Source organism: Colletes gigas, unplaced genomic scaffold (genome assembly GCF_013123115.1).
Source record: "Colletes gigas isolate AHSC1104 unplaced genomic scaffold, ASM1312311v1 Colletes_gigas_Sc00020, whole genome shotgun sequence".
Lineage (NCBI taxonomy): Eukaryota > Metazoa > Arthropoda > Insecta > Hymenoptera > Colletidae > Colletes > Colletes gigas.
Window position 1 is genome coordinate 4,687,911 of NW_025106649.1, and position 15,252 is coordinate 4,703,162.

A 15,252-nucleotide genomic window follows, 5' to 3' on the forward strand; every position below is an offset into this window, starting at 1 on the left:
GCCTAATTTCGAAAAAATAATATTTAATAGTAGAATAAATTAATCGTAATTTTTTTAAATGGAAAGGTTGTTCACAATAACCTTCTCGTTAGTCGTTTTGTTAAGATCCAACAGTTCAAATTGGATGGCAACGTGCAAACTCGAAAGAACTTTTCTCGGATGCAATTTCTCGTTTCCTGTCGATAAAAGCTTCTTATCTTTATCTGTTTATTGTCTCGTACGATATTATCGTGTAATATCCACTTTTCACCACTTGTTACGATTCCATTAAGAAATGGTTCGCGCTCGAGCCGGGTTAAAAGAAAACTGCAGATATTTATGCGTTGCTGGCAATTGGTTTCCGATAGCTTGCGCGGTAACCATTTTACCAAGCTTGTGTATTTTCCTAGTTTCTTTTAGGTGGCGAGATACAGTTCCATGGAAAGAATTAAGCCTTTTTGCAATCTCGTCGACCGTTACTTCTGGGCCCGAGTATACAAGACTTTGTAAAATGTCGTTGTAAAAGTCAACAGGTCGTGGTTTATTATTAAAATTGCTGTTCTTTTTCTTGAATCTTTGTCGTCGAACGACATTAATTTTGTCCTCGGGAATTGAAGACAAACATCTAGCCATGGAGCCACAAAGGACTCTATATGTGATTATAAGCTATAAATGTATTAACATATTTTAGTGTGGTATGTTATTAAAACTACTCTATAAACCCTTTAACACAATTTCAGAACTTATTTCTGTCTGGTAGTGCCGTCTCATATTACTATCCCATTTTTTAGATGTCTGATTTTGCATCAATATAGAAAACGCGAAAAATCCATAGGTTCTGTGACATCCACAATATTTATATTCGTGCGGTTCATTTCATATGAAATTCAGAATTTTTTAATTTCGACTATTCTGAGAGTCTCTAAGTTAAAAAATAAGAGTATCTCACGTTTCTGCCGCTTCCTCTGGCAAAGATAGAACTTCCTATCGTCCTGAGCGTGGAAAGGTTAAGAATCATCGCGTTAGAGTCACCTGGTGCAGGTCCCAGGTCGTCGCGAGGACGTGCCAGATTCGTAGTTCGTTTTTGGCGGGGTTAGGGGTCGTACGTTTCGAAAAGTCGTCGCGGGCAAACGATTCGAGGCCGCTGCGAGGAGACGTCCCAGCAGGGACATCCGGCCAAATTAATTCCTGCGAAGCCAGCCTGGTGTCCGTGTCCCACGTAGAGGTCCATCGGAGGTGTAGACACGCTCGCGGCGGGGTTTGTGTCGGTGCACGCACACGGGTGGCCATCGGGGGCAATCCTTGTGCAGCGGCGAAGTACAAGGAACAGCCATCTTTCTCAGAAAGAAATTAAAGTTTTCCCGAAGGTATACTTTCTCTTTTTCTCTCGTCCGTGCTCCCCTGGCTGGCCTCCTTCTTCTTGCTCCGTGGGCGTTAGGGTGGGAAGGTCGAAGGATACTGGCGCAGGACATCGTCGTAGGACGCCGAAGGCTGCTCGAAGGGTGGCTCTGGCTAGCCTATTGCTATTGTTTGCGGTGCTCCCCGGGGACGGACCTGCCCTTAACAGTGCCATGTGCCGATGACACTGTACCGGGTGGTCGACGTGCAACCCGAACCAGGTTCCGATTATCGAAATAACGGGTTTTTGAAATTGAAACGAAGCGAAAGATACGAAAAATAATATGGAGTTCCAGTGTTCTATATTGATGTGCAGTAGAACCTCGTTTATCCGAACGAAATACTGCTGGACCTCAGTTATACGAGGCTGGTCCCAGAAGTACCCGACTTAACAAAAAAAACACAAGAAATTTTGGAACAAATATCTTTATTTTTCAACATAATCTCCTTTTAGCTGGGTGCACTTTTCCCAGCGATGTTAAATAACTTCGATATAATGAGAACCATCGAGCTCCTCAAAATAGCCATTAACCGCAGACTCCACCTCCTCATCAGTGGAAAATCTTTTACCACCGAGCCATTTTTTCAAGTTTGAAAAGAAAAATAATCCGAAGGTAGCAATTCGAATTTTAACTCCTGGATTTTGGCCATCGCGATAACGGATGTTTGAACTGGTGCATTGTCTTGGTGAAACAACACTTTCTTTTTCGACAAATGCGGTCGTTTTTCCTTGATTTTGCCACTCAAACGCGGCAATAACTTCGCATAATACACGCCGTTGATTGTTTTTCCTTTTTCAAGATAATCAATGAAAATTATACCACGCGTATCCCAAAAAACTGACACCATGATTTTGCCAGCTGATGAAACTGTCTTCGCTTTCTTTGGAGCTGGTTCTCCTTTTACAGTCCATTGTTTCGACTGTTCCTTCAACTCAGGTGTGATGTGATGGACCCAGGTTTCATCCATGGTTATGAATCGACGCAAAAACTCGGCTTTATTCCAGTGAAACATCGCCAAACACTCGATTGAAACATCCTCACGACGCTGTTTTTGTTCCATTGTGAGCAAGCGCGGCACCCATCTTGCGCACAGCTTTCTCATATCCAAATTTTTGGTCAATATGCGTTGTACAGCAGTTTTTGAAATGTCTACCACAGGGATCGGCAACCTATGGCACGCGGTGGAATTCTCAAATGCGCTCTACATTACTCTACAAAGGTATCAAATTCTTTTCCTCTGGAACTCCTCTATTACAACAATGTGATGGACATATACTATTACTTTGTGGTAAAAAGAATTAAGCCAGCAATTTGAATCATATTGGTAGAATGGCTTGGCACACCCCAGCTAAAAGGTTGCCGACTCCTGTCTGCAAGCTCGCGCACTTTCAGTCGACGATCGTCCAATACCGTTTAGTGGATTTTCTTCACCATTTCTGGTCATTTCATTTAGTCGACTATTGCGGTGTTTGTCTTGTCAGCTCGTATGGCCTCGTTTAAATTCTGCCACCCAATATTTTATTATTGTAAATGAAGGAACTGGCTCCCCTAGAATAGAATCTAGCTCAATTTTGATATTGATTGGACTAAGACCTTATCAAATGAAAATATTGTATCACATAACGATGACCAGTTTTTTCCATGTTTACAAATTCACTGGGAGCGTTCTCTATTAATGGCTGTCAAACAAATACTAAACAATGTAACGTCTTCAAACTTGAAACTTAAGCTTTGTAAGGTTGGTACTTCCGGCCATAGTCATTTTTTTTAAACAATAATCACCATCTATACCTCAGGCCGGGTACTTCTGAGACCACCCTCGTACAGACTCGTGACCGAACTTTTATTATCCGAACGGCGGTCGAGCGTATTCTTAATTACACGAACGCGTATTCTTAGTTGTAAGAACCTGTATTCTTAATTATACGAATGCTAACATTTGGTTATCGATTTAATGGACCGCTAGGACTTCAGTGAAACGTTATATTTAAAATCTGATTTAATCTTGAAGAAAATCCTGTAGATAATAGTCAATGTTTGTAGCTTTCTGATTTTTTTGATATACCATATGATTGAAATAAAATGTTAAAAGCTGCATTCTCAGAAACTAACGAAGATATCGACTTCTTTCTTTTTCATTTTTAATTAAATGGTACAGAATGCTAATTTTTTCATGAGTAACAAATTCTTTCAGGGATACTATTTTGAGGAAAAAGGGGCTCTCCTATAAGTATGTTTAGGAACAAGTATTCCAAGCTAATTTGATTGTGTGTACAAACTTGTGCAACTATGTTCAATAAAGTGGCTCAAACATATGGTATTCAGTAATGGAAAATATATCATTGTCATTTAACAGTTTGAAAAAATCGTTTGAGAAACTCGATTAAATTCATTTTACGAAGGGATGTCTACAAAGGTGGGATTAAAGAGTTGGCATAGTCAGAGTTGCAACAAAGCAGGCGCAAACGGGGCATGTGCCCCAAGGCGCCATGTTACGAGGGTGCCTTAATGGTGTCATTAAAATTAAAATAAATTAAATTAACTACTTTGACACTTTATTGTCTACATAATTCGCGCAAAAACTCCGCGTACATTCTTCGAAAATGATTCTGTCTACCACGGTTTTTTGTTGTAAAATTCGTAATTAAAATTGTACGATAATTCTGGGCAAAATTTAAATGGGAAATTTCAAAGGCCAAAATAAGACGAAAATCAAGAATATCAATTTCTTGACTGAAGCTTCGTTAAAAAGTTATCAAAATATTTCAAATCATTCTGAAAAAATTATTTTTGGTTGCGAAGCTCAATTGCAATAATTTTTTGTGAATACACATACCTCTGAAATGCTACCCACTTTCGAGAAAAAAATTCGAGTAGGTACTGAAATTTTTAGACGAAATTAAACAATTTCAAATCATACTAAAAAAATTACATTTAGTTACAAGGGTCAATTACAAGCATTTTTGGTGAATAGACATACTCCGAATTCCTACGCAGTTTCGAGAAAAAAATTCTTTAGCGAAAACTAATGCTTCTCTGAAATGCGAATCTTTAAAATGTCATAACTCCTGAACGGATTGGAGGATTTTAATTTTTTAAAATGCAAACAACACGTATTTTAGTGGAGAATATGTAGAAATTGTAACAATAATGAAGAAGTTGTTCATTGACACCGTAAAGTGAGAAAAACCCCATAAAACGGGTCCAATTTTCAAACGGCCATAACTCCTACAATACTAAAGGTATCTCATTGAAACTTTTTTCTGAAGCAGAGGACATAGATACCTACAAAAAAGTATTAGATAACTTTTCAATAGGGCGTCAACGAAATTTATTTAAAATGGAAAACAAATTTTTAAGAAAAATCGACAGAGTTTAGGTGCCTAAATTTTTCAGCGAAAAAAGAAATTTCGAATCGCTATGAAAAAATTATTTTCGGTTGCGGGGGTTAATTACAATCATTTTTGGTGAATAGACATATGTACTTCCGAAATTCTATGCACTTTCGAGAAAAAAATTCAGAAAGGTGGACATAGTTCTGGTCGAAATTAAAAAATTTCAAATCGTTCTGGAAAAATTATTTTTGGTTGCAGGGGTAAATTACAATCATTCTTGGTGAATAGACACACCCTCGAAATCCTAACCGGTTTCGAGAAAAAATATACTGTGTGGCCGGAAATGTTTCTATAACTTTTTAACGAAGCCCCAATCAAGAAATTAGTATTCTTGATTTTCGTCTCATTATGGCCTCTAGAATCTATTAAAATTTTGCCCAGGCGTGGTCGGATACCCTGTATAGTACAATCCAATGTATTTAACATGCATCGGGTACAAATTAGTTTTCGTTTATCGAATGAATGTAGTCGTGTGTTTGAACTTATACATATATATTATTATTATTATAAATGTTTACTACCATGAAATGTGTAACGAAGATGACTTATACAGGGTGTTCGGCTAACCCTGGGAAAAATTTTAATGGGGGGTTCTAGAGGGCAAAATAAGACGAAAATCAAGAATACCAATTTGTCGATTGAGGCTTCGTTAAAAAGTTATTAACGTTTATAGTTGCGCCTCTAGATAGGCAACCTGCGTACAGCTGCGTGCGGGCGATAGTGGTTCTCACTCAACATGAGGAACTCTACTTAGTGACGTATCGACAGCTTCACAGTTTTCTGAGTGAGAATCACTATCACGCGTACGCAGCTGTTCGTAGATTGCCGTTCTACAGGCGGAACTTTTAACGTTAATAACTTATTAATGAAGCTTCAATCCACAAATTGGTATTCTTGATTTTCGTCTTATTTTGACCTATAGAATCTGCCATTAAAATTTTTCCCAGGGTTAGCTGAACACTCTGTATTGTTAAGGTCAATTTTACAGGAAGTTTTTTTAACGAATCTCCACCGCGACAAAATGTTGTACAAAAATGAAGAAAAATTTTATGCACCTTACTTTTTGGAAATATACAGTATAGGTGCAAAAATCGAGGAAAATAAGGAGTTAGACAGACGATGGCGCCCATTCACGTATATTTAATTGTCTCTGATAACGTGTCGCGACCGATAACAAAAGAAGACGTCATCGGAGGGACGAGTATTATATTGCGGAACAATGGTATCGCTCGGGGAAGAAGCCACTAATTTCAAAGCAGTCTTGTCCTCATCGGCTGGTAATTTTATTTCCGTGGTATAACAATATCATGTATGAATCGTGTAGTTCAGCAGGGGAACAAAAAATGAGATACTATTCTTAAAATCCGACTGTAGTAAAAATGTTATATCGTGTATAATTTACTGAAAAAATGTTCTCGTATTTATAATAGATCTAACTACAACTTGCGGTTATCGAACAAGCATATAAGTATATTTGAAATCCTTATAATAGTGTCCTGAACAGTAAATTTTTTTTTGTCGAAAACGCAAATCAATGTAGAATTGTTGAACGATTCCAAAGCAATTTTGCGATATTATAATAAATAAATAAAACTTAAAAGCATTCAAAAATAAAAATTAAATGAAATAGTTGTGTTTCCCTCTTGAAATCGAGTAACTTTCGTGTTTAACATTTTTCCCAAAAATGTGTTGTTTTCGGAGATATTTAGATTAAAAGTTTTCAAACGCACAACCTGTATATTAATTTTAAACAAATATAGTTTTATTGTATGATTTTTAAAGTAATTATATCCGATCAAAAAATCACTAGTTTATTAAAACGCGTAACTGAAAAAGGATCTGCGGTTAGAAAACGTTACTCGCGGCGTTAATTAAAGTCGTATCGAAACAACGAATATTCCGGAGCTTAATTGAATTGCCTGTGTTTGTTCGATCGGTAGAAAATCGGCGATATAATCGCGAAAGTATACGGTGACACCTTAATTGAGGGTAAGCAACGATTAAAATCAAATTTGGACGGGGTTGTGCGAGGCCGTGACGGTTCTCGGTGGTTTCCGGTATCGATTTTAGATTTGGAGTATCGAGATTCGTTTCGACGTTTCCACGGGGTTTTTTTTCCTCCCCCCATCGTGCTTTTAGCCGGAACAGATATATTTGCGAACGTAGGTTGCGCGTGGCTGCTGAAATCGCGGCAATAAATATTAAACAACGTATAAATTTCTTATGAAAGCTTGCATTAATGCGACCAACGGTCGAATTGGATTTCGTCCCGGGTTCTCCGTCGATCACGATCCCGCGGATTCGAGGGATGAAAACGCGCTCGGGTATCTCGCGATGGTAATTAAACGCGCGGCTATCGATTGCGCGCGTATAAATTAGAATACGTGATCGCGACGACAATTTACGAGGGTCGTCTGAAAAGTCTTGAGCCTCGACACGAAGGTGGCGTTTCTCGTCAAAACCATTTTGGTAGTACAATGGTATATGCTTTGACAAGTACCTGTGAAAATTTCAGAAATTTTGGACGCCCAGTTGTTGTTTGGCAGTCGTTTGTGTCAGTCGATGTCAGTATTTTTGTATAGATGGAAAAAATCGAAAAACCTCGCAAATTAAAACCGAAATCGACGTTGATTGCGGGGACTCTACCCCATCATATGCCACCGTGAAAAGATGGGCAGCTGAATTTAAACGTGGGCGTACTAGCTTGGCTGATGATGAGCGTTTGGAGCGGCCAAGAACTGCGAACACTACCGATAATATCGAAAATGTTCGCAAAATGATACTGGAGAATCGTCGAATCAAGGTTAGAGAGATAGCAGAGGCTATAGGCACATCAAAAGAACGCGTTTGTCACATCAAAATGGCCGCATTTGAAGAAGAAGAAAGTGCTGTTCCATCAAGACAACGCACCAGCTCACACTTCGGCTGTCGCCGTGACCAATATTCACGAATTGCGTTTCGAATTGGTTGACCACCCACCGTATTCACCAGATCTGGACCCCAGCGATTTTTTCCTCTTTCCTAAGCTCAAAATATCGCTTGGAGGACAGAGATTTCCATCGAACGCAAAGTAAATGGCTACTTTGCGGGGCAAGACAACAACTACTATTTGGAAGGGTTAAAAGAGTTACGGCATCGCTGGAAAAAGTGTATTGACTTAAGAGGAGACTATGTTGAAAATAAAGCTATATTTAACTGGAAAAATACTTGTTTCTATGTTAGGCTTAAAACTCTTCAGACGGCCCTCGTACGAGGGTGGTCCCAGAAGTACCCGGCCTAAGATATAGATGGCGATTATTGTTTAAAAAACACATTGTTTAGTATTTGTTTGACAGGCATTAATAGTGAACGCTCTTAGTGAATTTGTAAACATGGAAAAAATTGATCATAGTTATGTGACGCAATATTTTCATTTGAAAGGTCTGAGTCCAACCAATATCAAAATTGAGCTAGATTCTATTCTAGGGGAGTCTGCTCCTTCATTTACAACAATAAAATATTGGGTGGCAGAATTTAAACGAGGCCGTGCGAGCTGACAAGACGAACACCGCAGTGGTTGACCAAATGAAGTGACCACACCGGAAATGGTGAAGAAAATTCACAAAACTTTATCGTCGACTGAAAGTGTGCGAGCTTACAGACATGGTACAACGCATATTGACTGAAAATTTGGATATGAGAAAGCTGTGTGCAAGATGGGTGCCGCGCTTGCTCACAATGGAACAAAAACAGCGTCGTGAGGATGTTTCAATTGAGTGTTTGGCGATGTTTCACAGGAATAAAGCCGAGTTTTTGCGTCGATTTACAACCATGGATGAAACCCGGGTCCATCACTTCACACCTGAGTCGAAGGAACGGTCAAAACAATGGACTGTAAGAGGAGAACCAGCTCCAAAGAAAGCGAAGACAGTTTCATCTGCTGGCAAGATCATGGCGTCGTCATTTGGGATACGCGTAGAATAATTTTCATTGATTATCTTGAAAAAGGAAAAACAATCAACGGCGTGTACTATGCGAATTTATTGTAGCGTTTGAGTGACAAAATCAAGGAAAAACGGTCGCATTTGGCGAAAAAGGAAGTGTTGCTTCACCAAGACAATGCACCAGTTCACACATCCGTTATCGCGATGGCCAAAATCCAGGAGTTAAAGTTCGAATTGCTCCCTCACGCACCCTATTCGCCAGATCTAGCCCCCTCGGATTATTTTCTCTTTCCAAACTTGAAAAAATGGCTCGGTGGTAAAAGAATAATGAAGAGGTGGAGTCTACGGTTAATGGCTATTTTGAAGAGCTCGATGGTTCTCATTTTAAATAGGGTATCGAAGCTATTTAACACCGCTGGGAAAAGTGCACCCAGCTAAATGGAGATTATGTTGAAAAATAAAGATATTTGTTCCCAAATTTCTTGTGTTTTTTTTGTTAGGTCGAGTACTTCTGGGACCACCTTCGTATAATTCCGTGCGACGTTTGCGCGTGCTTTCGAGTCGAGATTTTATAAAACTCGATTGGTACGTCAGCGTCAGTATCCGGGCATCGAGAGTTCTTTTCGATTGTTTGACTCGAAAAAATGCGTTTCTTTGCGTGGATTTTCTGAAGCTCTCAAATCTTAAGGAGGACGGAGAGAAGGGGGGCACTGTGACGGATTGAAAAAATCGAAGTTTTTGTTTATCTCTTTTCAATGCTTGGGGCTTTAAGAATGGCCCCCTAAAATATTAGAATTCGAAAGAACGACAAAGTTTCGGACTAATGTCTTAAATAGTTTTCATGTTACAACGTCCTAAAAATGACCTAGTTTTTCCGTGACCATTACTAGAGGACCCATTTAAATTCGAATTACTTAGGGCGCGAGTATCGTGATGATTATACTAGTCGATTCGGTTATTAGTCCTTCTGGAAACCTATGATTATTTCGAATGGAATATTTTACTAATGACCTCTTTCGACGAAATCGCCTAATTGACTTCTACGTAGCTAGATTAAAATGACCAATGTATATCTTTCCTGTTTGATTATTTGTCGTTAACTTACCAATTATGCATGTACTGCGCTAATTATGCACGAAAAATATGTAAAATATGCAAGCAATATGTACAATTTACATGTACTGTGTACAATATTACCCAAATCATATTCACGTATTTTTGAAATTAAAAAACTTGGTCCTATTCATAATATACAAATGTTGTTTGTATAAAATACCAATGCACGAAACTCACCAATTGTTGAGTATGATGAACCAGCACCGACGATGATGATGCTGTTGTCCAGTGAAGAACTCTATGGAAGTGATCGGTGACGTCGTCTAGATAGTTCTACTGGATTCGTGCTGAGATGCAAAGAAACTGTGAAGAACTAAAATAAAAAATTATTATCTGTTGTTAATATTACAGACACTTTTAATATAATATAAAAGACTCTACATTTGGAACTAATCAAATCTTCCTGAAAGTTTTGAAAATTTAAAACTGCAATAATATAATTTGAAGATATCAATTTTTTTTAAACGTACATGAAACAAAATACAATGATACTTATATTTTTCGGTCGTGGAGCATCATTTAATACTTCTCCTTGACGAAGCACTTACTCTAATATCGTTAACGAACAATTTCATTCTTGAAAAGAAAAATTGAAGAATGTTAATTAAAATGATAGAGACTATCACGCGACAGTAAATAACGCGACCGAAACTCAAGATCGCCAAACGAGTGACTCCACTGTCGCGATTCAAAAAAAATTCACAACTGCACAGTAAACATTGACTCGACCTTTTGCATGTGCCTAAAATGCAAACGATAATCTGCTGAAAGCTACTGTGCTTCGAAAAATAAAAAACTGTTCACGTATATTAAGCCTGGCGTAGCCATTTAAAAAGGCCAAAGCAAAATTAATACGATATTTTTTTGCTATTTATTTGCTAATTATTTGCCAAAGAATTAATTTTCTTGCTCCAGCCGTTTTTGAGAAACAATGGCTACGCTACCGTAATATTAAGCTGGCGTAGCCACTTATTGTATCTCTGTACGTAAGACAGATATCAATACCATTCTTGCGGCATATTTTGTTGCTAATTTATTGCTCTTAATCCACTGAATATTAATTTTTTTGCCCCAGCCGTTTTCGAAAAACTGTGGCTGCTGTAGCTCAATATTAACCTAACGTAGCCACATGTTGTATCACAGTAGGTAACAAAGCTATCGATACCATTCTTGCGGCATATTTTTTTGCTAATTATTTGCTATCAATCCCCCGAATATTAATTTTTTTGCCGCAGTCTTTTTCGAGGTCGTTTCTCGAAAAATACTGCAGCAAAAAAAATAATATTCGGGGGATTGATAGCAAATAATTAGCAAAAAAATATGCCGCAAGAATGGTATTGATAGCTGTGTTAGGTACAAAGGCGCGACACGTGGCTATGCTAGATTAACGCTAGTCCAGCGCGGTCGTCGTTTCTCGAAAAAGACTGCAGCAAAAAAATTAATATTCGGGGGATTGATAGCAAATAATTAGCAAAAGAATATGCCGCAAGAATGGTATCGATAGCTGTGTTAGGTACAAAGGCGCGACACGTGGCTATGCTAGATTAACGCTGGTCTAGCGCGGTCGTCGTTTCTCGAAAAAGACTACGGCAAAAAAATTAATATTCGGGGGATTGATAGCAAATAATTAGCAAAAGAATATGCCGCAAGAATGGTATCGATAGCTGTGTTAGGTACAAAGGCGCGACACGTGGCTATGCTAGATTAACGCTAGTCCAGCGCGGTCGTCGTTTCTCGAAAAAGACTGCAGCAAAAAAATTAATATTCGGGGGATTGATAGCAAATAATTAGCAAAAGAATATGCCGCAAGAATGGTATCGATAGCTTTCTTAGGCTCAAAGGCGCGACACGTGGCTATGCTAGATTAACGCTGGTCCAGCGCGGTCGTCGTTTCTCGAAAAAGACTACGGCAAAAAAATTAATATTCGGGGGATTGATAGCAAATAATTAGCAAAAGAATATGCCGCAAGAATGGTATCGATAGCTTTCTTAGGCACAAAGGCGCGACACGTGGCTATGCTAGATTAACGCTGGTCCAGCGCGGTCGTCGTTTCTCGAAAAAGACTACGGCAAAAAAATTAATATTCGGGGGATTGATAGCAAATAATTAGCAAAAAAATATGCCGCAAGAATGGTATCGATAGCTTTCTTAGGCTCAAAGGCGCAACACGTGGCTATGCTAGATTAACGCTGGTCCAGCGCGGTCGTCGTTTCTCGAAAAAGACTACGGCAAAAAAATTAATATTCGGGGGATTGATAGCAAATAATTAGCAAAAAAATATGCCGCAAGAATGGTATCGATAGCTGTGTTAGGTACAAAGGCGCGACACGTGGCTATGCTAGATTAACGCTGGTCCAGCGCGGTCGTCGTTTCTCGAAAAAGACTGCAGCAAAAAAATTAATATTCGGGGGATTGATAGCAAATAATTAGCAAAAGAATATGCCGCAAGAATGGTATCGATAGCTGTGTTAGGTACAAAGGCGCGACACGTGGCTATGCTAGATTAACGCTGGTCCAGCGCGGTCGTCGTTTCTCGAAAAAGACTACGGCAAAAAAATTAATATTCGGGGGATTGATAGCAAATAATTAGCAAAAAAATATGCCGCAAGAATGGTATCGATAGCTGTGTTAGGTACAAAGGCGCGACACGTGGCTATGCTAGATTAACGCTGGTCCAGCGCGGTCGTCGTTTCTCGAAAAAGACTGCAGCAAAAAAATTAATATTCGGGGGATTGATAGCAAATAATTAGCAAAAGAATATGCCGCAAGAATGGTATCGATAGCTTTCTTAGGCTCAAAGGCGCGACACGTGGCTATGCTAGATTAACGCTGGTCCAGCGCGGTCGTCGTTTCTCGAAAAAGACTACGGCAAAAAAATTAATATTCGGGGGATTGATAGCAAATAATTAGCAAAAGAATATGCCGCAAGAATGGTATCGATAGCTGTGTTAGGTACAAAGGCGCGACACGTGGCTATGCTAGATTAACGCTGGTCCAGCGCGGTCGTCGTTTCTCGAAAAAGACTACAGCAAAAAAAGTTAATATTCGGGGGATTGATAGCAAATAATTAGCAAAAGAATATGCCTCAAGAATGGTATCGATAGCTTTCTTAGGCTCAAAGGCGCGACACGTGGCTATGCTAGATTAACGCTGGTCCAGCGCGGTCGTCGTTTCTCGAAAAAGACTGCGGCAAAAAAATTAATATTCGGGGGATTGATAGCAAATAATTAGCAAAAAAATATGCCGCAAGAATGGTATCGGTAGCTTTGTTACCTACTGTGATACAACATGTGGCTACGTTATGTTAATATTGAGCTACAGCAGCCACAGTTTTTCGAAAACGGCTGTGGCAAAAAAATTAATATTCAGTGGATTAACAGCAATAAATTAGCAACAAAAGATGCCGCAAGAATGGTATTGATATCTGTCTTACGTACAGAGATACAATAAGTGGCTACGCCAGCTTAATATTACGGTAGCATAGCCATTGTTTCTCAAAAACGGCCGGAGCAAAAAAATTAATTCTTTGGCAAATAATTAGCAAATAAATAGCAAAAAAATATCGTATTAATTTTGCTTTGGCCTTTTCAAATGGCTACGCCAGCTTAATATACGTAAACTATTCTACGGAACAAATCCTGATTCTACCAACTGCATTGCGCGCAGTTATCGACATTTAAGAAAGAAAAATTGTGAAGTTCAATAAAAACGAAATTCAGTAAGCACATATATGTGCTTTCTTCATTCCCATTTTTCTCTAATTTAATGTTTTTCATAGGAAACTGTTTTTCTTTCTAAACTACGAATATAGTTTTGTCAATTAAATATTCAATATCCTGAAATATATAATCAAAATGTAGTATAATTTAAGTAATTCTAATTTTCAAATAAAATTTCGCTAAAAATATGAAAATGTATAAACATGCACACATACCCACGTGTTACAATAAAATAGATTTCATCAATATTAAATTTCAAATTCGTCCGTTGCATCATGGCGTCGATTGCATGCCGGTAGTGTTCCTTGTATGTACACGAATTCCAGTCAAGGCTATAACAAAAATAAAACACAAATTTCGATCAAATGCATTAAAATAAATGTAACTATATCATAATTAAGTAGCAACTGAACACGACTTACGTTGTATGAGATTGCAATTTTGTTTCGAAATATGGTAATTGATACCTATTAGATATGTAAAAACAACCGCGGAACTGATTCAACTTTTTTCACGTTTGCGACTAAATTTATAATAGAAATGTATTAATATTAATCGAGGGCACCGATAACGAGTGACGGATAATACTTGTAGCGATTAGAAGCGTTTAAACGCGAAGCTGTCAACGTGTCTCACCATGCTAATTTCCAGGAAACGACTTTCGACTTTTCACTGTTGCAAATTAGTCGATGGGGAGTGTGTCCGCTGGTCCATCGTCTCGATTCACGATGTATATTTCCGAAGGAAAGGTTAACCTTGCATCTGAAATAATGTTGTTATTACACATGGTCGAGAGTACCCTAGGTGGAGACAGGTGCTATAAATTAAATACATAAACATTCCAGACAAACAATTGATTATTTAATAATTTATTATCGTTCATACTATTGTGATGTCATAATGCGATGCATCTAGTCTGACATTTCTTGAAAATCGAATCTCGATTGATTATGCGATACGTAAGCAACTCGATCGATCGAAATACTTTAATTCCAACCATATGAACGTATAATGTGTAGATATTAACTTGCGATCTAAGTTTCAATCAATATTTCTTTTTAAATGTTTGTTAATGCGATAGACGAAATGTTTCCATTTGCTAGCATTGTCGGTTTTTAGTAAATAAGTTAAATATTTTTTTTCTGAATCACAATTCTTAAACGTAGACTACAAAAAGTATAGAATATACAAAAACATTAATTTTTCACGATGTTTGTACTTTACTTCGTAGGACACTAACTCTATTAAATGACTGCACTAACTTATTATTCATCTGTGCCTATTCCTTGTGTGTTACAGAATATTTTTTAAAGTAATTGTATTCTTACCATTGCAAGCATTAGTAAGCCACTGACAGTGACCCAATTTACTGGTTATATTTTAAAAGCTCAGTTAGCTGTGTTTACGCAGCTGCCGGCTGCTCGACCTAACCTTGGAACAGGGCTCACGAATTCCTTGCCATGCGACACTCTATTGTATGCATTGTCTGTGCTTCTTATACGCGTGTCACGAAAAACATTGCATGGAACATCTATTCCATACTTCGTCTATGCCTATATGAATTACACATGGGTAATCTGTACCGACTTGTGCACTTCTTACCATCAGTTTGTCAAACTCATCGACTCAGACTAAAGAAAGATCCCTATGCTAGTATAGTAATAATTAAAACAAAAAATTTTAGAAAACATGCTATAATACAAAAGGAATAGGCACATA

General features: G+C 38.2%; 1 protein-coding gene and 1 long non-coding RNA gene across 2 annotated transcripts in view; one reads left to right on the forward strand and one right to left on the reverse strand.

The window, feature by feature from the left end:
- The window catches only part of LOC122400742, a 61,278-nt gene extending 47,242 nt beyond the window's left edge, over nucleotides 1-14,036 (reverse strand). The window contains exons 1-3 of the long non-coding RNA XR_006259387.1: nucleotides 13,956-14,036; nucleotides 13,749-13,865; nucleotides 9,991-10,126 (exon numbers count right to left, since the gene is read on the reverse strand). This is a non-coding gene — a long non-coding RNA (uncharacterized LOC122400742). The remainder of the gene's footprint in view (nucleotides 1-9,990; nucleotides 10,127-13,748; nucleotides 13,866-13,955) is intronic.
- LOC122400739 (zinc finger protein 423 homolog) overlaps nucleotides 1-15,252 on the forward strand; it is a 225,186-nt gene that overhangs the window by 63,598 nt on the left and 146,336 nt on the right. The gene's annotated exons all lie outside the window — the stretch shown is intronic.